This window comes from Macrobrachium rosenbergii, chromosome 32 (genome assembly GCF_040412425.1).
Source record: "Macrobrachium rosenbergii isolate ZJJX-2024 chromosome 32, ASM4041242v1, whole genome shotgun sequence".
Lineage (NCBI taxonomy): Eukaryota > Metazoa > Arthropoda > Malacostraca > Decapoda > Palaemonidae > Macrobrachium > Macrobrachium rosenbergii.
The window spans coordinates 6048224-6071624 of record NC_089772.1 but is presented as its reverse complement, the minus strand read 5'-3'; the positions used below and the strand labels follow the sequence as shown (position 1 = coordinate 6071624).

The window sequence follows — 23401 nt, the reverse complement described above, 5'->3', positions numbered from 1 at the left end:
TAAAGGAGCGGGAAAGTAGAACGATAAATATTTCGGCCAGGTTTATTGTATATTTTTGATACTGCGAGAATGGATTTTATAGGCAAGGGGGAAGGGAACACGTTGCTTTATCTGTATGCTTACAGACATCCATCTTACCTATACATATAGTTTTGTTTTTTCTGTACACACAAATGCTCTCTCATTCACAAGTGCTCGTGGGCGCGCGAGCGCACACGCTGACACTTTATAAACGAAGTTACTTGTGACACGTATGCATATGAAAATAAACAATGAGAGAGAGAGAGAGAGAGAGAGAGAGAGAGAGAGAGAGAGAGAGAGAGAGAGAGAGAGAGAATCGCTTTTCATACAGACACATACTAAGTTACTCACGACACATATGCATATGAAAATGTGAAAATAAACGCTGAGAGAGAGAGAGAGAGAGAGAGAGAGAGAGAGAGAGAGAGAGAGAGAGAGAGAGAGAGAGAGAGAGAGAGAGAGAGAAAATAGCCTTTCCCGGCTTGAAGTCGATCTTCAATTCTCCAGCGAGTGTACCACAAAAGAGAGCATATTTTTAATTATGGAAAGTGACATTTTCATTTTCATGTGTAACAAAGAAAATAGTCGACTGAAGTGACAAGCTGATTTAGAAACAGACAGACATAACTGGAAAACTAGAAAAATAAAAAGCACTTAAAAACGAGACGTCAGTTCCAAACGTTATTACAACAATGATGCCACATGTAGGGTTACGTGTTATTGTAAGCAACATTTTGTTGAGTTAGGTTAAAGTGGGATTTTCTTTTATTGCCTCACTTCTTTCAGAATCTCGTAAAAATAGATTTCAAAATTAATGCCCCAGCAAAATGGAATGTTATGTCAAAAGTAAATAAACGCTTTATTAACGAAGAGCTTTGAAAGAGGGGCATTTTCTTTGAAGGAAGTATCAGATCATCTGTCCAAAGAAAATGATGGAATAAGAAATAAATGGAGAGAAATGAAACTTAACTGAAAAAAGGTGCAAGAGTAAAGGTTTCACTGCAAAATGGAAATGAAAAAAAAAATCAGCACTGAATTTTTTCTTACACCGAAATGCCAACAGTGCGGGTAGACAGCATCTGGTAAGTAGCTTATGTTTGGAGGAAAAATGAAAAAGAGGAAAAGGACTTGCTGCTTGCACATACTGCGTGTTCTATTTTTTTTAATGGAAATGACTTACGTTTTCAACGATAGATCTCCCAAACTCTATAGCAGCTAAAATTCCTGACGTATGGATCAACTGACAAACATCTACCAGCACAACAACGCCATTCCCTTACGCAAATCTCCCCGCCAGTCACACTGTTAATTCTTCCGTACACAATCACTCCTATCTTGCCTGTTACTGGGGTCATTTCCATTCCTCCTGCCAATTATAAGACATCACACACATTAATATCCTATACGCCACCGCAACTACAACGTTTACCGTAATCTTAAATCTCTCCTTGTCACCATTATCACGTAAATCACCGTAGTAAATCTTCCGCTGTCACCGCAGTCACGGCAATCACAAAACAGCACTCTCGCATATCGCAAGAATAAACAAATCTACTGCAAGATATTGCTGGGCCTAGTTTAAATCTTTCCCTTGCCACCGCTGCTATATTCTGCACAGGTAGTAAATCTCATTACTCTACGAGGCTCTGGTGACACGCATAAATTTCGCCTATTCCCATAGCTGTCTCATGTAACACATGATAGCTACCCGCAATACCTGTATCACACACTGCCATCACCGTCATGACGCAATACCTCGATTACGTCTACCCAAAAATAATAACCGCTATCGTTAGGGTTATTCCTTTCCCTGCTGCTGCAATCACGCCTATCGCTGACGTCAATCTCCTACTGTTTATGGCAGGTGTACGTTATATGCTGCTCTATGAGCAAGAGCCCGTGCTGGCATAAAGCCAGCTTAAATAAAAAAAACAAGTAATAAACGCGCCGAAGAAACAGTTTTCTGTGTAGCATATAATGCTGTATGAAACTCTTAGCTACGACCGGGCAGCGCTCAGTTGCCCCCCAGATGAGGTCAAGTGAAGGTACGTCGGCGACGCCTCCGGAAAGCGCTGCCAGACGCACGATCCATGGCTAACCTTGAATAAAATAAAATCTACTGAGGTTAGAGGGCTGCAGTTTGGTATGTTAGATGTTTGGCGGGTGGTAGGTCAACATATTAATTTGCAGCCCTCCAGCCTCAGTAGTTTTTAAGATCTGAGGGCGGACAGACAAATAGCTATCTAAACAGCTTTCTTTTACAGAAAACTAAAACAAGGTGTACTTCAACTGCTTCTTGGTGTGACTCGGGAGCTCTGAGGATATACCTCGCGTGTATTATGGATATGCTCCTGGTGTATCGCAGGAGCACTTCAGGCATGATCCTCAGGCGTGGTGTGGCTATACCTCAGGTGTATCGCAAAGGGCAATTATGGTGTATTGTGAGTGTATTCCAGCCATTTCTGTTTCTCTGGGATAACTAAGCTGCATCATGGCTGAACTTCAGATGTACTTTGGATGTATCTCGGCTGCTTCGCAAGGGTTCATCAACTACATTATGGGGCTATATCTCGTATGTTTCACGGGTGTACCTCATATGTAAGGAAATCGTTCTGCGGTGTGCATTCTAGCCATGCCTCGTATCCCAGAGGCTACAACTAGGGACACCAGACAATCCTACCGCCCCTCTCGGCTGCCTGCCACGCCCCTGGCAAACACCGTTAGCACGCAGGTAGAAAAGGGGACGCTCTGTCACGTGAGGATTCCATCCCCGTCGTTGTTGTGTTGTTGCAAGTGCTGCGGACACCGAAAGTTAGTCCTGTCTGCTTTGTCTAGTTCTGGGATGAGCTCCAAGAAGGCGGTGCGCCACGTGAGGATATTTAGGGATAATGTTCGTTAGCTTACGTAAATTTTGTATGGGGGTTGTCGACCTATTTTGCAAGATGTGGTTGCCGTTTTATAGGGAACTGTTTAAACTTAGTCGCGCGCACATGCGACCTCGCAGGAACACTAATACATACACACCTACACCTTGTAATAGATATCAGGTAGTGTTTGTATACGGTCGTCTTAAATCTGCGTTACAATAGAAAATTTATTTTGGTGAGAAAAGCCTTTTGTCATCGTTCCACATAACTGTTTGCACATTAACAGAACAATAATGAAATAAAAGTAAATTTGATTTAATGGTCTTTTTTACATTGCTACATAGGTATCCACTTTTTGATAAATGACGACAGTAATTATAAATGATTATTGTTTAAACGAAAGATACTGGGTTCCTTCACCTGAGCCTTTGGTTATTTGTCTTTGAAATTTAGGGGTCCAACACCGCGCCTTTATCGTGATCTTAATAAACACGTAGGGTCACGAAGAGGCTTTGTACGCAGTGATAACTGCTGAAGATTTAATCTGTTTTATCCAGCGGGTAGTATGTTGTACTCTTGTCTATATTAAGTAAACCTTTTCTGCTTTCTGTTACACTGCACGACAAGTTTCCATGACTGAAGAGATTTTTTGAAGATATTTCTAACTGGTAACATTTGAAGTGCATCAATCATTCTGAAGATCAATTAAATTTTTAGCGTTGCTTTTTGCTGCAAATGTTATGTTCTCAGTAAGTCGCACATGAAATTTTACCCTTCAATTGATGAGTATTTCGTCACTTGAGGGTTACTCAGTTACATATTTGTCTTTTCTATATCTTTTCCTTATTTATTCTGAATTTCCTATTTCTTGATATTCAGTGTATTCGCGTATTCTAGAAATGACAGACATCCTCCTTGAATGAATGTGGTTAGTCTTTATCGAGTTTATGTCCGGGTCACTTGGAAAAAATTCAGTTGCCTGAAAAAAGAGGGAAGAAGAGAGAGAGAGAAAAAAAAAGACAGGCCGCATGCTGACTTTCTTGCGACCACTCGAAGTCTTGCTCACCAGGATATTGTTATCTCCCAACAGGAAGCTGGGAGGTGGTCATGTGTGTTTGCCCGTGTGTGTTTACAAAATAGCTCGAGAATCGATGAACGGGTCTGGGCGATCAGTCCCGATGATTGCAGTTCATGGGAACTGTTTATCAGGACCCTGATTTTTACTGTCTTTTCTAAATGATCCCTCCCCCTTTCTAATTCTCGTCGGCCCCCTAATATAAATAAAACAAAGGTTATCAAAATGTCAAAAAGAAATATTTTCCAGCAATTTTGAACCTCAAACTTCTTCGACTTTACCTTTTGCATTTCCCCTTTTTAGTTTGCTGTAAAAGAAAACTATTGTGCCGGCTTTGTCTGTCCGTCCGCACTTTTTTCTGTCCGCCCTCAGATCTTAAAAACTACTCAGGGCTAGAGGACTGCATATTGGTATGCTGATCAATCACCCTCCAATCATCAAACGTAACAAATTGCAGCCCTCTAGCCTCAGTAGTTTTTATTTTATTTAAGGTCAAAGTTAGCCATAATCGTGCTTCTGACAATAACGATATAGGATAGGCCACCACCAGGCAGTGGTTAAAGTTTCATGGGCCGTGGCTCATACAGCATTATACCGAGACCACCGACAGAGAGATCTATTTTCGGTGGCCTTGATTATACGCTGTAGCGGCTGTACAGAAAACTCGATTGCATCGAAGAAACTTCGGCGCATTTTTTAACCAGTTTTATTACCTATCCAGATCAGGCCTTCATTAGTTCATTTGTCTGCCAGTCCCGTCGGCCTTTAACTGGGCCTCCATTCTCTTGGCCCCGTCCAAATGTAGATTCATTGGCTATTTTTTACTTCAAAGTCTTCTATGAGCGAAGCGGTATCGGAAAACGATACTTGCTAATCTCTGTTCGACAGTTTTCATTTCTTTTTCAGAAATTTCGTCTACTCATAACCGAGTAAAACTCAGGAACAATAAAGGGGGAGAGAGAAAGAGAGGGGGAAAGATGAGGAAGAGAACAGACAGACAGAGAAAGCAGATTGGTGTCACAGCAAGAAAGGTCAATGACAACCAATGACAAACAAATAAATAAGCGGGGTTTATTCTAAGCAGAGAGAGAGAGAGAGAGAGAGAGAGAGAGAGAGAGAGAGAGAGAGAGAGAGAGAGAGAGAGAGGAAATTAGAATTCCGCAGAGGCCCTACCTGCTTCTCAAAATGTGAGTCACGATTAGGCTCGGAGTGTTCCTCTTAGGCCTAAAGAGATTATTTGTCACTTTTTCCTTTACCGGGAGGTCTTTATTTAATCTCTTGATGCTTTATCTCATTTTACTCAGTTATTATAAAATGTGGGTCTTTAACCTTTTAGCTATGGCTGTATGCGGGTGAAGATGCAATTTCTTTTATTTCTGTTTACTTTCTGACTAGTTTGTGACACAGTTTTGATATCATTAACCTCTGAATATTGTTTTGTTGAGAAAAGGATATAAATTATCTCTTGTCAGATTTAAAGTTATTTGACATATATTCAATTCTGAAGAAAAGGAAAAAAATTAAAGGAGACAGACGCGCCAATCAGTGAAAGCGGAAGCGAAAAAGAATTTCCGAACACTAGATAATCCGCAATAAATAACAACAAATAGAATAATAATGTAGCACTCTATAGAAGAACCTTCTTTTTGATTTCCTTCTTTTGCTTTTGCGAATTTTTTGGCATATTTTTAGCGCTTTCTTTATTTTTGTCCTTTTTATTCTCCGCGATCTAAGTTCTTGTCTCACCTTTTCCTTCGTTGTGATAACTTTCTTTTGTTTACTTGTTTACTGTCATTAAAGTCTAAAGGTACTGTTTGTTTCTTGAAACGGATGAAAGTTATTTGATTGATGATTTTCTGTTAGACACCACAATGACCTCAGCATGGTCTTCATACACAGTTCATTTATCAACAACGGTATAATGTACACTTTTCGCTCAGATTCTATCAGAATAATAGCTGGCAAAGTCTGCTACTGAAAATAAGGTTTGTTCGCGAGAGTATCCGCCTTTAGTATCCTCTGTTTCAAGAATAGGTAAATAAATTAAGATACTGGTTCCCTTACATGGTTATCACAGCAATGACCTTATTAAGTGGTTTAGTTCCACTCTTTTGTATCCTGCTTTATTCCGCTCTCTTTTTCCTTCTCACACTTCCAATATTCCCCTCTCACCCAGCCTGTTAACCGATTTCAGTCTGTTCCACCTATTCCACAGCATTTCTTGTTTAAGTTAAAGTATTTTACATAATAATTAAGTAATTCGTCCAAAGGTTAGTATAAATTTGGAGCAACTTCTCCGGAAACTGCACGTCCCATCATGAAGTGTTTTACACTGGTGTATCTTGCTTATCATTAATAATCACTTACTAATAAAATAGTTCATTCGGAGAAGAAAATCTACAAATGCCCATTCTATGAAAAAGTGATTCACTGGCAAGTAAAATATTTCCCACACGGATGCAGTTATTGAACCTATCCTGTAGAAACTGATTCACAAATTAAGTCATTCAAATTAATTTAAATTTCATAAAGAGAATAAAAAGAACAGAACACTTTATACAGAAACCAGAGGAGGATAAGCCCCGTTGTTATTCGGGCTTGGGCAAGATAAGGATGTGAAATTTCTAACCCCATTGGCCTCCGTAATCCCGCCATCGCGTACCTTTTCCTCTGCGGCAAACATCAGGTCACCTGCTTCGTGTTATTTCGGAGATTGGCTGAAGTTCGTGACCCAAGTTTTAATGACCTTATTGTCTCCTGAGGGAAAGTATCCCCCGCTGCTCATTTTGGTGACCGGCCTTCGGGCTCCTGATCAGTCACACTTCGGATCGATCTCTTCCAAAATAAGTGAGACTCACTAGCGGATCCGGGGGAGGGGGGGGGGCACCTGGGCATGTGCACCACCATGAAAAATAATGACAAAATAATAATATTGAATATGTAGATAATAATAACACACACACATATATATACACACATATATATAGGTTACAGGGAATATGTGAAACTAGGGATTTCACGAAATCCTTAGGGAATATGTGAAAAGACCAATTCGCTTAGGGACATTTGATCCCTGGGGGCTAGTACTGAACACGGCGAAACAGTGATTTATCTACACTGTTTTGCCTTGTTTAGTACTAGCCCCTGGGGGATCAAATGAACATTTGATCCCCCAGGGGCTAGTACTAAACAGAGCGAAACACATTTGACCCCCAAGGGGATGGTACTACAGACGGTGAAAGTGTAGCTGAATCATTGTTTTGCCGTGTTTAGTACTAGCCCTTGGGGATCAAACGTTCCTAAGCGAATTGGTCATTTCACATATTCCTCAGGGATTTCGTGAAATCCCTGATTTCACATACTCCCTATATATATATAATACATATATATATATATATATATATATATATATATATATATATATATATATATATATATATATATATATATGAAAATTGGTGGCCCCCATGAAATTTTTCTGGATCCGCTAGTGAGACTGAGACTGACTCTCCTTTACTGCTTTTGAGTCTTTATAAACAAGTGTTTCAGTGTTTCATTTTCAGACGAAAAATGTTTACTTCGTAATCGACAAGAAGCGAATTATCATTAAGTAGAACAATTAAGGTTTAAAAGACACGTTAATCAATCCTGGAAATGAGTAACTGAACATGTAAAGGTTTATCATTACCTTACCATTTGTGACTAAAAAGAAACAAGTAAAAAATGAGCCGAAGTTTCTTCGGAGCAATCGAGTTTTCTGTACAGCCGCTACAGCATATAATCAAGGCCACCGGAAACAGATCTATCTTTCGGTGGCATCGGTATAACGCTGTATGAGCCGGGCCCAATGAAACTTTAACCACGGCCCGGTGGTGGCCTGTAATATATCATTATTGCCAGAAACACGATTATGGCTAAGTTTAACCTTAAATAAAATAAAAACTACTGAGGATAGAGGGCTGCAATTTGGTCTGTTTGATGACTGGAGGGTGGATGATCAACATACCAATTTGCAGCCCTCTAGCCTCAGTAAAAGTGCGGACGGGCAGACAAAGCCGGCACAATAGTTTTCTTTTACAGAAAACTAAGAAGTATTCTAGACTTTGTTAAATATTTACCACGAATTTCTTAACGAATATTTAAACTAAATTAAACAGATTTGTCGAGAATCGAGTTCAAGCACGAAGAAAATCAAAGAAATGTTCATCAGAAACTTAGAGCGAGAAATAACATAAAGCTTCCTCGCAATTAAATTTCAAAAACGTTTATCAAATCGAATTTGCTCAAAATAGAATTGAATAAAATCAGCGCCCTTCCGCCATCGATCGCCTCTCACCTGTATTGGCCTGAATTAAAGAAGCGCCCTTCAGGGTAATAGAGTCCCAGGAACTTCGACAGGTGCGTCTATTTAAAGGTCTGGCGAGGGCTCAAGTAAAAATGGAAAACAGATGGAAAAGAACAAGTGGATGAAAGAGAGGAAAACGGAGAATGAGGGGAAAAATGCACAGAACGCGAGGAATGGAGAAAAGCAAAGAAGAAAAAGAGGGAAAGAATGAATAGTGTGAGAAAACAGTAAACAGAATACGAAAAAAAGAGATAATTATTACAAATATGAACCCAACAGACATGAAACTAATTTCAGAAGATGAATACAACGAGAGTAAACAAGCAAACAAGTAAACAAAAGAAAATGATCAGAACGAAGGAAAAGATGATACAAGAACTTAAATCGCAGAAAACAAAACAACAAAAGTAAAGAAAAGCTGAAAATGTGCCAAAATGCAGATAAGAGCAAAATAAGTAAAACAAAAGAGGGCTCTTCGATGGAGTGCTACATCATTATTCTATTTGTTGTTATTTATTGCGGATTTTCTAGCGTTCGGAAATTCTTTTTCGCTTCCGCTGTCGCTAATTGACGCGTCGGTCTCTTTTTATTTTTTCCTTTCTTGAATTTTCATTTTGTGAGCACAGCTGGGGAAGCATCTGTCCCGTGGTGAGAGTTTCTTCACTGACAATTTTTTTTATATAATAGTATTCTTAATGCTATTTCATTAATTAGGTACAGATTTAGTCCGGCATTTAGAAAGAACGTTGGTTTATAAGATACGGTTAGAAAGGTGAAAAATACATTTTTATTATACTACGGGACAAACATCTACAAAAAGCAATCTAAACAAAGGTTTGGCGACAATCACATAAGAAAAGAATTAACGAGATTTTTTTCTACGCCACTGACTCTACTGGTAAAAAGTTAACAGTTTAATTAATTAAGTGGAGAAAATGAAAATGAAATAGAACAAAGTTAAAAAGAAATTACAAGGGTTAATGACCTTTCCCACACCAGGTGGTGACAGACTTACGTAAATCCCAAGTAGACATAAAAGAAATTCGGAGGCACGAAAAGTGGTCAGCCTGGTCAGCAGTGAGCCTGCGCATTCCGGATGTGAACTGTCAATTTTTTTTTAGGGAGAGGGCCATGGAGCTGGGAAAACAATGACCTTATCTAAGCCATGTCTAAGGCTCTCAGTAATCTTTAGCCTATAGAGATCAATCTCGGGGTCAGGGTTAGTATATGATCCATGGGATTATATATATATATATATATATATATATATATATATATATATATATATATATATATATATATATATATATATATAACCCAACAGGTCATATACTAACCTGGATCCCGAGACTGATCTAAACATATACCTATTTTTATGTGCATTTATAAATTATGTATACTGTATAGATATCTATATGTATATACATAAATACTTTATACATATACATACATAAATATAAATTATATATATATATATGTATATGTACATATGTGTGTGTCTGGGTGCGGAAATCTAATTGCATTTACAGCGTTGTCAGAGCAGAGAGAGAGAGAGAGAGAGAGAGAGAGAGAGAGAGAAACAAGGGAGGATAGGGAGAATTACAAATTATGCACCGAGCAATACAACCAGCAATGCATTACTTAATCCAATATGCTGCCGCTTTCCAACTCGTCTCGCCAGGTCTCCTCTGTAGGAATATTCATGCAACAAAATATTTCATTTTTTAAATCATGCTGATAAGAAACATGTTCTATGTTGAGGAAAATCGCTGCATGTCGAATGTGATTTTTAGAAAAATATTTCAAAGCCTTGTTTAAATTTGTAGAATATAATTTTTTCATATTTCCTTCATCGTCTATTCTGTTCACTTACGGCGGCATTCTGTATGGCATCAATTCGCATCGAAAGTTCATTCAAATTTAATTTCCATCAGCGCTCGTTTCCAGTGTTGTAGCGGGGAAGAACCTGGCGGGGGTTCTGTTACTACGTTTGGATATCTACGGAATTTTATCCTAAATCATATCTTTCTATGCATTTGTTATTTTTTAGCTAAAACATTTCGCCAGATGTAAGGAATTCATCCAATACTGCTCCGGCTTTGGTGGACTGGATGAGTGCTAACCAAATGAAATCCTTTCCATACTCCATAAGAATTCTGGATTTTTGTTTAGTGCCACCCAATGCTTATAGTAAACAACTCTACTTGTTATGACATATTTGTTTTAACAAGCTACACCCAAGACAGGTTAGTCTTCGTCTAGACCTGCACAACTGATTTTAGTGGTGTCTTTGATCTGGTTAACGACGAAGGGCTTTTTACGTGCTTTGACAGTTTCCTTGGAGGTTGTGCTCAAGGCCCCTTCAGAGGGCTTCTAGATTAGTTGATCTCTTACAATCAGCCTTCCACAAGATACACAACGCACTGGTGATATTACACTAATTGCGACTTGGTCTAAGGGGAAGCAAGTTTTATGGGTGGGTCCTGGTAAGAGGATTCCTTACAGACTTAGAATTAAGGTCTACAAGACAGTACTCACACCAGTGCTGCTGCAGGGCGCAGAAATTTGAGCACTGTGAGGTAAAGAAGAGGGAGGCCCGGAGAGGTCAAACATGAGAATTATTCTCGTTAGGATGGATACTGGGAGTGTCACTGCTGGAAAGAATTGAAAGTGAACAAAACAGAAAAAGGTTGTAAAATACCAGATGAAACCATGACAAGTAGGATGAGATGATATGGTCATGTGGTTGGTGGTGATGAGGATGCTCTGGGTAAGATGGCATGCGATAGGGGCGTAGAGGGCAGCAGCAGAAGAAGTAGAAGTACGTAGAAAATTAGTTGGAGTGACGTAGTAGAGAGCGCGTAGATGCCCAAAGTGGAATTCTGTGGAGAAGGAAGACTCAAGTGGCTGACCCCACACGAACATGGGATTAAGATCGTACGAAAAAGTTGAAGAAGATTAGGTAGATATATAAATATATATATATATATATATATATATATATATATATATATATATATTATATATATATATATATATATATATATATAAACCATATATATATATATAAACCATACTATTTATAATAAACTTTAAAACTACGAACATTACAGTCTGCATGATGAAACTATCGCGCTAATACACTTGGATAAAAGCAAACCCAGCCACTGTTTTAAGCCCTTTCCTTTTAATTAACAAATCTCCAGAATTACATCCTCCTTTGCAGACGCTCACTTTACAAACTCTCCATGTTTTAAAAAATGTCCCAAGCGTAAACTGCAAAACCTCAAGACTATAAACACACTTCCGCCAGCAAGAAACTTAACCCAACTATTTATTGCTATAAAAAACACGACTCATGTTGTCATACGACGCTGATAAGTATAAGTTTGTCCTCCTTCAGTAAAAGTTGCGAGGCGGTGTTGTGACTCCATAAGTGGCCGCATGGCAAAGCCGATGATTATGGAACTTTTGGTATACGACGGAGTTAAGTTTCCTCCTCCTCCTCCTCCTCCTCCTCCTCTTTCGTATAGTTTAACCTCAAGGCTCTTTCGAGAAGAATCTAAGAGTCTGCGAGGACGTTATCATAATGTTATTATTACTTTGGTTACTACTACAGTATTAAGATTTTTGTTATTACTATTTGTGTACCTGTGCACTGCAATAGCTAACTAATTTTTGCAATGGGTTACTAATATTTGCAATTGCTTTTTGCCTAAATTAAATCAAGTAAATTATGCTGACTTTCATTTTCTTACGGGTTTGTGATGGTTAAATTTAGCTCAATACTAAAAAGAAATAGAGTGTGGTCATCATCGCCACTGCTATGATTGTCTCTACCAAGGAACTGATGATTTGGCTCCATTTCGTCGGTCTTTCAATTAACAGGGTTACTTGAAAACTAATAGAGGCAGTTTTACAAAATTTAAAGATAAGATTCCCAGTACCATCAGGAACAACTGAAGACATTTTCAGAAGATTTATCTGTACAATTTCATCTCAAAAGATTCTTGTGTTCCAGGATCTAAATTAGATTTATTTTTTTGATTCTATAAATCCAGATTTTTTTTTTATAATATTGTGGATTTCTATTGTCATAAATACTATGTAAAGACAACGTCTGCTTCCTACTGTTTATGAAAATAGAGAAAAATGACAGAGAGTATTTGGTTAACCTTGCTAACTACAGTCCAGTTGAAAGTCTTTACCAATATTATTAATTTCTAAAAGACACCCTGTTTTTACTGTTATTGGTATTCTTATTATAAATGATAGTATTGAGCAAAGTTTCGAAATTCTACTTTGTTATCCTTTCTGAAATATGCAGCAAATAGGGAATGTTGATATTCTATGACCTGCCATTCATAGTTAGTGCATAATCTTCAATACTTCTAGTTTTAGTTTTCTGAAAAGAAAACTGTTGCGACGGCTTTCTCTGTCCGTCCGCACTTTTCCTGTCCGCCCTCAGATTTTAGAAACTACTGAGGCTAGAGGGCTGCAAATTGGTATGTTGATCATCCACCATCCAGCCATCAAACATACCAAATTGCAGCCCTCTAGCCTCAGTAGTTTTTATTTTATTTACGATTAAAGCTAGCCATAATTGTGCGTCTGGCAACGATGTAGAACAGGCCACCACCGGGCCGTGGTTAAAGTTTCATGGGCCCGGCTCATACAGCATTATACCGAGACCAACGAAAGATAGATCTATTTTCGGTGGCTTTGATTATACGCTGTACAGAAAACTTGATTGCGCCGAAGAAACTTCGGCGCATTGTTAACTCGTTTTCTGTTCGGTTTGATTGAAAGAATGTTGAGAAAAGCAAAAATATCCCTTATATAACCAGTCATGGGGGTAAAAGAGGAAAACTAACTGAATGGAAAGGACGGGGTTTAACCATGAAGAAATGACACGAGGCTTTAAGAGTCGGGAAAATGGAAATACCAGATATATCTTTTAAGATTTAATCTACCTGTTCGCTTCCTGATAGACGGTGAAATTATTCTCTCGGGAAGAGTAATAGCATATGCCTTACTAATTCAGTTTACATAAAGCTACTGGGCCACCGAGACTTGTGATCAATATTAAGTTTCACGTCCCTAGCCTCTTCCATTTTACTTACAGCATATCATGCATCTCGCCCCAGGACTTTCAAGTCTCTGTTCTATAATGCGTATTATCTCTAATAATTAATAAGTCTTTGAACTTGGGATCTGCGTCTTCTCCTGAGACTCCCAACTACAACACCAACAACTGCAGCAGGAGCCATAGTGCGCGGTTGTTCCTCCGTTAACGACGATAAACTTTAAGTTTAGAAGAAGCGTTCCATCATATTGTTGACAAAGAGCTCGGTCGGCGCTTGTGGGTTTAAACTAGAATATTCCCCTCCCCCTTCCCCTTTACCCATTCTTCCCATCCTCCTCCGAACTCCGTTCCCCCAACCAAATATCCCTCCGTCCTCCTCCTCCTCTTCTTCCTCGCAACCTGCTTAAGCCAACGAACCCAGCCAGCGTTCGTTGTCTGGGAAGTTTCTCCAACAGAGGAGGACGGGAGGCAACACATCGGATTGGCATTTTCTTCCTTGTTTTATGTTAAGGAGGACAGAGACGGCCTGAGCAGCTTCTAAATCTAGGTCTATTACTGTAAGAAGAGACAGTGAGGGAGAGAGAGATAGCGAGAGAAAGAGAGAGAGAGAAAATATCTCGCCACATTTCAGAGCAATATAGCCACATTCCCAGCGAACCACGTTTTTTTTTTTTCGAGCGGAGGTGATAATGCGATGGTGCCAGCCGTAGCTTTAATTCCTGAAGGCAGGTGGTTACTGTAAAAATAGGAGGAAAAAAGAGAAAGAAAGGAAAACGAATTGGGTGCCAATGCCAGATGTAGCTAAAAAGGAAAGATATGGTATCTACTGAATGTCCCTTTAAACCCGTGAGAGCGGATGGATTTTTTTTGTCGTTTTTTTAATCTTACTGAGACAACTAAGATGCATAAGTCTCAAAGTAGAATGTTATGCAGAGGGGTGAGGGAATAAAATTAAAACTAGGCAGTAAAGAGCAACAAAAATTATATTAAGTCGCAAACTCTCAAATCAGGGGGCGCTGTCGCTAACTCTGACAATGCGTCTCAAGGTGGTGAGCGTTCGGGGGAGAATGCAGTCAGTCGCAGGTTCTGGAGATAAGAAAATACTAAGCGAGGGAAGGAAAAAGAAAAAGTCAAATACTGTAAAGAAGAAGACCAAAGAACAGCAGATCCATTTGGGATGTTGTGATCACTAAAGGCCTAAGGTACCTCATTCTTTAGTCATTTTTTAACCACTTATGACTAAGTTGGCCAGAATCTATTGTAATATGAGCACTAAGTTTTCAACTTGATCAGATCCATGCTGATCTGATAGATCATAGTGCACCAAGTTTTGCAGATCAATATGTAGTGTTGTGACCACAAATATATATCATTATTTGTCAGATTCTTTAGTCATGTGACCACTTAAGGCTTCAGGTTTATCAGGTCCTGTTGAACTATGGTGACTCATAGCTCCAGGTTTAACGGATCCAGTTTTTCAGATACCTTAACAAAGTGTGACTTCTGAAGCCTCCAGATTTACTAGATTCGTTTGCAGTTTGACTCCCTAATGATTGACGTTTGCTGGATCCCTGTGTGCTGAGAATGTGACTCCTTATTGACAAAGGTTTATCATCCATTCATAACGTTTTCACCAATTATGGTTTCAGGGTTATCAGATCCTTTTGTAATGTAACAAGAATTCAAGCTCATCAGCTCCATCTGCAGTGTTATGACTCATAGCTTCAGGTTTACCAGTCATGTGTAACGATAGGATTCTATAAGAATTCAGGTTTATCAGATCAAATTGTTATGTTGTAACTACTTCTGGTCTATCAGTCCACACTACTGTTGAGCAATTGTAGGCGGCCGAGTGTGCTTATCTGAAAATGACTCAGGATTACATCAGTTTTCTGAGAACCTGTTAGTTTTGGAGCCTGTCTGATTAGTTGCAACATGACTCATTCTAGATACGCTGGATTAAAACAATATTTTCCAATTATCTTTTTTCATGCTATGTTTGTACTCGTGACTCATAACATACTTTCCAATTATGTCTGTCTTATCACTGCACAGTGGAATAAAACCCGTTTTTCTATTAGTTTCTTCAATCATATCTTTACGTAGGTGAGTAGATAAACTAAGTAAGAAGAATTCCATGTTAAATATAGCGAAAAATTTTACCTATGACACGTGCAATACTCTTGTTCGAGGAACAGTTTAAACTGATTTTATCTTGTTGTTCGGCACAAGATAACACACTCCGCTTGTAACCTGAAGAATCTGGAGGATTCTAGTTTAATGGCAAAATGTAAAAAAAAAATCATTCGTAGTAAGATGCAGTTGAGGGCCATTTGTCTTCAGCTTAAGGTATAACTTAAGTCCCTCTAACATGCTTTCTCTCAGAGTAAATCTGGAGATTTCACAAAGTATTTCAAACTGAAAAACAAAATAAGATATGCTGTGTACAATCATCTTTTATTTCGATGGATTTTTTTTTCAGTTTTCCGAATATCTTTTCTCTACAATATTTCTTTGTAATCCTAAGACGTTGGAGGCCTCTGGATTTCCGTTCCCCTCGCCTTTCCTGTACTTTATCTTTCACAAATCTCCACTCATGTCCAATGTCCTTTCTCATACTTCTAATCCAAGTAGTAAAATACCGCTCTCAAGAAGCTCACTGAATTAAATATAAGTTATCCCTACAAGCCTAGAACTACACGCTTCATTTCCAATAGGTTAATAAGGTTGATTTTTAAATATTCTGCAAAACAATTTTATTTTCAATTCAGTGAGTGATCAATAACGTCTAAAAGCAGAGGATTCATTTCTCGATCCATATAAACGTTTCCACCTACAAGCGTCCGGGTTAATTGTTTTTATATCCCAATCAAAATCGATGTTCAGTGTTCTTCCGTCGTACTTATATACCAGTGGATGAGAATGCCCTTTCTGTGAAACATATTTGTGTCGTGCATCGGTCACAAGTTAACAGCATATAAAGTTTTAGTTATGAAACACTTGGTAATTATTGCCGAGAAATTTTTGCAGTCATCTTCTGCTTTAGCGAGCCGTAAAATAAACACCGGCAGTCGTTAGCGCAGCGGCTGTTCTCCAGTTTTTCCGGACATTATTTATACGCCGTTAACCTCCCTTTTATACGAGTACAAGCTGCGCACGAAATACACTGCTCTAGAAATACAGTTGGGGCTGGACAGGTTATATGATCACGATAATTTAGGTTCACGAGGTGGAGCTCAGATCCATTTTACCCGAACACAGGTGCGCATGTGTCTGTTAATAGATATTCTTGGTATGGCGCTGTTAATAAAGAGCCGCTTCGGTTGGCCTCCCACATTTCATGTTAGCTTCTAGACCACGTTTTTTCGTTTGCTCTTTTCCTTTGCTTTTTTTTTTGCAAGTTATTTATTTTTGACCAGTATTGGGACTTTCGAGGTAGTAAAGTAACTAATGTATAATTATATTGTGAAATGTTGCTTCCCCGATGGCTCTGAAATGAAGCTAGAAATTTCTCAATGTTTTTCTTTTTCTTTTGTGGCTTTATTCATCGTGCAATTTTATCTGTATTTACTTCCAAGGACGCGAGTAATTCAGCAGATGGCTACGAAAAGCAAAAAGTAACGAATAAAGTAAATTTACACCAAACCCGACAGAAAACAAGTAAAGTATGCGCCGATGTCTCTTCGGAGCAATCGAGTTTTCTGTACAGCGCATAATGCTTATGAAACCCTCAACAACGTCCCATGAAACTCTCAGCCGCGGTCCATGAAACTTTCAGCCACGGCCCGGTGGTGGCCTGTGTTGTTGGCACTTATAGCGGTAATAGATGCACGATCATGGCTAACTTTAACCTTAAATAAAATCAAAATACTGAGGCTAGAGAGCTGCAATTTGGTATGTTTGATGACTGGAGGGTGGATGATCAACAAACCAATCGGCAGCCCTCTAGCCTCAGTAGTTTTCAAGATCTGAGGGCGGACAGAAAAAGTGCGGAGGGACAGACATATAGCCATCTCAATGGTCTTCTTCCACAGAACGCTAAAAAAGCTGAAAGATATCACTAACATTTTTTTGCTAAGCATTTTCGCCCAAAAGTGTTTTGCACAGGAAGGAGCCCAAACATCCAGCTTATCCAAATTAGACAACGTTTTATAGTTTGAACTGTTCAGTCAACCTGACTCAGACAGGCGTTGCTAATCAGTGATGATAAAATACGTTCACTGAAAGAAAAGGATCAGTGATTACAGTGACCATCACCGAAAACCTAAAACCGTCACTGTATAGCTTCCTCTCTTAGTTTTTTTTTTTTTCTGAGAATTCGTTAGTCGTTTATATTCTCTGCATCGGAACAAGGGGATAAAGCTGACAGTTTTATGCACATCGCGAGCGCGCACATACACACATACACACACACACAAACACGCACAATGATTTATTGCCAAGACTTGCAGGATTTATGGACGCCTTTGGAATATTCATGCCAGAATGTATGCATTGTAAAAAAAAAAAAAAAAAAAAAAAGGGGAGCGGTACGATTCCCCCGCTACCTGGGGAACGGAAATAAAAACAGAGTATAGAAAACGGATGTACAGACTTTTGCTCAGCTACTCATACCACCCTAGCGAGCAACTTTTCTAGCATGTTTTTGTGCGTTGCGCCAACTTTTTCATCAGGCGGTCAAAATTTTAGTCATACACGTTTCTTTAAGATACCACACGAGCACCGGCATGCCTGGCTTCAGTTCAGTTACCAATATTTTCTTGCTGGCACAAAAACTGGCTGCAAGATGCTCAATGATCCCTGAAGATGTTAGTTACATCGCTTTCAGGAAAAGTTCTTTGCGGTAGACTCTGCTAATGCTGTATTTCATCTAAGACACTTTCATTCACTTAAACACGCAATATATATTTTTTAACGAAAATACAATATTTATATTCAAGATTTAACTTTACCTCCACATGCAGGCACAAGTATTAAATGACTCTCTCCTTAGATGAATGAGGCAATCGAAATTATATCCTTAGGGAACGGAACAAGTACTGATGTACGTCAGTTTCATTTGTTACATTGTTTGTTACATTTGGTTTGCAAATGAAATGTTGTCCAAGCCAAGCACTATTCATTTTTATTATTGTATATTTATTATTATTATTATTATTATTATTATTATTATTATTATTATTATTCGGATGATGAACGCTATTCACATAGAACAAGCCCACAGAGGCCATTAACTTGACATTCAAGCTTCCAAAGAATATGGTGTTCATCTGAAAGAAGTAACATAAGGTAAAAGGCAATGCGGGAAGAAGACATCAGTTATCAAAAGAGAAAAACTCAAATAACAAAATAACTGAATGGCTAAGAAAGTAAAGTAAGTAAATGATCAAATTCAAGGAGAATTGGTTTAGGGCACTAATGCACTGCATCTTTGCTTGAACCTTTGGGCTTCCAACTGCACAACATCCTCAGTCCAACGATGTGAGTAACAAAGGATCTCTGGAACTGAAAAGTTCGACTGCGAGGTACATTCACTGCATATTGGCGTCGCTGTTCAGCAAATCTGGTGGCTCTCGGCAGGAAAAGAGGACCAAGGACCAATTGTGAATGTGAAAGATCTCCGTTAAATACAACTTGTGAAAAACTGACAATCAAGAGACCATCCATCGATGGTCCAAGTCATATCTGCTAATGTTAGGAAACAAACCTACCACCACGAACCACTCTGTCTGAAAGAGATAAATCTCTGGCAGAGGCAGACATACCAACCGGAGAACAGTATTCTAGTAAAGAAAGGACAAATGACCTAAAACAGGTTGCACTGATTTTATATGTTACAAATATATGAAGCCTTATGTACAATGCCCAACTTCCATGCGGCATTTGCTAACACTTTCATGAGACGTTTCTCAAAATTAAGAAAAGTCAAAAGTTACACCAATAATGGTTAAAGTTTTAGACTCATTGAGCAGAGTCCTATCCACTTGAAAGGGAGGATGGGGTGGAAAATCAGTACGAGATCCACTGATCAACAGCGTTTTCGCTTCACTGGACTTCAGCCTCGTGCCCCACTGACTACACCATTCACTAACCTACTCCTTGTCTCGGTTGAGACTAAGGGCAGTTTCAGTCCTCATAGTGGAGACTTCACTACTCCCAGTAGTCAGTGGTATCTTTGCGGAAGAGCGCGAGGTCAGTAATACAGCGCCTGTTCCAAAGAGTGGCATATCTACAGAATGCAGTAACTACAGGCCAATTTCTGTTCGCCGTGTGCTCTTCAAAGTTGCTGGAAAATTAATTTTTAAGCACCTTTACAAGTATATGGAATAAAGTATTGTTAGCTAATACTAAATATGCATATAGGAAGCAGTTAGTTACGGTGATGCTCTTTTAGATTTGACATGCCATTTGCAAGGGAACCTTGTTAAGGGTTTTGAGTGCAGTTATTTTGGTGCTGTCCGATTTAGTAAATCATTAGGCACTGATAAATAAAATTCAGAATCTTACAATGGGTGGATATGCTTTATGATTACCTGAAGACTGCCTTACAGGTAGGTAGCAACGAGTTGCTGTTGGAGGGGTCTGTAACGCTCCAAGACCTATTGTGTCTGGAGTTCTACAAGGTAGAGGGTATACAAGTGGTATGGTTGTTGGCCTGGAGAACAAGACTGTCTGGTAAGGCTTTGATGCAATAGGTATACTGGACAATCCTCTTTTCCAGACCAGCATTTTGAAAGTAAAATTAGATGAAAGTAACGTGATAGTACTGAAATTGTTCTGTCCTTTTACGTATATTGTCATTGTTAAAATTATCCACTGTTGTTAAAAGTATTTGCATCAGTGTCGAAGTAGTCCACTGTGATTTAAAATCAGTACTATCAGTGTTGAATTAATCCACTACTGCTTGAAGTAGTCTTGTCACTCTGAGGTATTCCGCTGCTGTTTAAAATATTTCATAGAGTAATCTTACGCTCATTGCTATCAGCATTCTTAAAAAGAAGTTATTATGCATGAGTTGAACTTCTAACGTGCAGTGTGTTTATAATTGTCACAGAGCTAAAGAGAGTTATTTTAATGAGATTACTGCATGAGAGAAAAACGCCTCAGAGCTGTTTAATACCAACGTATCGCCGGAAGTGTCATATGTTGCGGTATAAGTCACATTTATTTCTGTATCTTCAAGCAGATGATTTCATATATTGTCGAGGTTATGGCTGTGCCCGTGGCGACTAACTGCATGCCTGATTAACGTAAATCTCGGGAAACGCATGGACTGAGAATATGAATAAATTCCGACAGATAAGGTTGTGTTGCTGTGCATTGCTAAATGCCTTTAAAATTGAAAATTAAAGTTTGCTTGAAAGTCTCGACTTAGAATATCACGCTTCAGTCGTTTATTAAGAGTTCTGTCTCTTTTGCAAGAGGTAGTGTATAGTTCTCTTGTTATAACAACTCTTAATATTACTCTACTCTTCGACATAAGGCATTGCATTGTTGCCGGTGATGTCGCGCCAAATGAACAGCTCAAGTGAAGAGTTGGAGTATGTCTTGCTCTGTTACAATAATATTAATGCAGCCTAGGCTATGAACATTTTAATTATTAGTGGCTGATATGTGTATGCGCTCTTATCACTATCATTATCATTACTATTAGTTCTGCTGTTATGTATGTATTATTATGTTAGTTACTACTGTTATTCAATCTCAGCAGCGTTTTCCTTTCAGAGAGGGTATCACTCATTTTATTTTGCCTATCTTTTTTATATAAATGTAAATGTGATTAGTATACATATGTTTAGCTTGAACTGTACTTACTTCAAAATTAAAGCCCAGTACTGATGTCAGGGGTTGTTCCAATGTGACTCAACCCTTTTGGGCGTCCTGTATGTGTACCTTTTTTTTTTTGATGCTGCGCCGCTCACAGGATGGGAGGGGGGTGTACAATAAATTAGCCTCTCACGAGGCCAAATCTAAAAAAAAACTCCATTTGAGAGAGAGAAATGGACTATAAAGTAATCATGCACTTTTACCTTTGTTTTTCTTTTCGATTCTCTGAAAAGAAGTCAGTTCCTAAGAGAGACTTCCTGGTCTTGCGTTTAGCCATTCTGCGGTAGATTGAAGTTTTCTAGTCTTTCACTGCGTATGAATGTGCCATTTTCATTCTTTCTTTTTCTTGTTTAACCGTATGTTTTTACACGTGTGACGTGTTGACGCAAGTCGTAACTGCATTTAATTATTTTGATTCCTCATTTGAGTTGCAGCACTTAATCATCATTTTACATGTGATCTTTTGTTTCACTCTTTTGTTTCCTTCTTTTGCCATTATCATTTTCTTATTATTTACTGTGAACTCATTGTCTTTCAGTGTCAATCCTTGTGTGAATAAATTGTGAAGTGAAATATCCAGAGATATTGTTCACAGTCCTTAGTGGATCCTAAAATAGCATACAGCCTCCTTGTGTCATTCCTAAATCTTGAAGATTAACAGAAATGTGTTACTGGAAAACATTTTAATCGCTGTATAATACCCTGATTTGGAAATAAAGTAACCTGGAGCCTAAGGGGATCAGAAACTCGGTTCTGCAGACATACGTTAAATATTTTACTGAGAGAAGAGCAAATAAAGTGTCCACGAGATTCATCAGAAGGTGTGGAGCCTCTAGGAGGTATGCTGCAGTAATTGCTGAAGGTAATCACTGAAATGACATGAAACGGTCAGAGGGAGTGCATCCTTGAGCACTTGTCTTAAACCCAAGTTGACAAAGAAGGTAGAAATCCTTTCTCTGAATACCCTCCACATTCTTACATACCCTTCCAGACCAACATAATAAGAAAAATGAAAATCTTCCTTATGTGTGACTGCACCATTACGTAATCGTTCAAATATATATATATATATATATATATATATATATATATATATATATATATATATATATATAATATATAATATATATATATATATATAAATTAATGTATATAATATATATAGATGTGTATATATATATATATATATATTATATATATATATATATATATATATATATATATATATATGTCTTATTATTCTTTGCCTTCACTTTTCCCCATTTCTACATCAGGTCGCTGTTTCCTTCTCCACCTTCCTCTGTCCAGTGCATCCTGACTTCCTAGCCTTTCTCCCATACGTCATTTGCTATTTTATCTCTCATATATATATATATATATATATATATATATATATATATATATATATATATATATATATATATATATATATATATATATATATATGTGTGTGTGTGTGTGTGTGTGTGTGTGTGTGTGTGTTAGTATGTTTTACTTGTATGTGCATGACTGCATCAACTAACTAAAGAGCATAAACCTAGTCAATACAGAAACTCAAGAAAGCTACTTACATCCAAACTTCCATCTGCTTCCGAGCACACGAGCAGTGTCATCAAATTCCAACAGGATCTGTGAAGAGAAAGAGAAATACTGAACTACTGAATTTTAAATAAAACCAAGTTGAGAGTTACGAAATAATGAAAATCAAATTCGAAAGGAATTTCTGTGAAATACTGGGTGATAAAGACGGCTTTCTATTTGGAATGAAGGGAAAATGTACATGTGATGTGATTAATAAATAAAACTGTTAGTTTAGTTCACACCATTCTGACTGCCATCTTGTGGATGGCCAAGCTGTCTGCAAGATAGGCGCCAAGATTGGTGTCACCAGAACAGAGTCTGTTCACAGTGAGAGCCTCCATGATACTTTTTGACTGTCTCCAAGCTCATCCAGACAATTTACACTGGAAATCTGTAGCTCAGTATGAGACATGGGTTCACCACTCTGAGCCTGGATCAAAGATTCAAAGCAAGTAATGGCAACATCACGAATCTGAACCTCCTCAAAATTCAAGTAAAGGTGGACGGTTACAACGAGATGTTCTGTAAGTTTTTAGACACTGAGCGTGTTTTCATGATTCGTTACTCGGAAAGGGGTAAAGCCATTTTTTAGGATCAGG

The 23401-nt window shown here is 38.3% G+C and overlaps 1 protein-coding gene across 7 annotated transcripts in view; it reads right to left on the bottom strand.

Annotated features, from left to right (window-relative positions):
• LOC136855625 (zinc finger protein 385D-like) overlaps positions 1 to 23401 on the bottom strand; it is a 1128591-nt gene that overhangs the window by 386022 nt on the left and 719168 nt on the right. For all 7 annotated transcript variants that reach the window (XM_067132760.1, XM_067132764.1, XM_067132759.1 and 4 more), the window contains one exon: positions 22793 to 22850. The gene's annotated coding sequence lies outside the window, so the exon portion shown is untranslated. The remainder of the gene's footprint in view (positions 1 to 22792; positions 22851 to 23401) is intronic.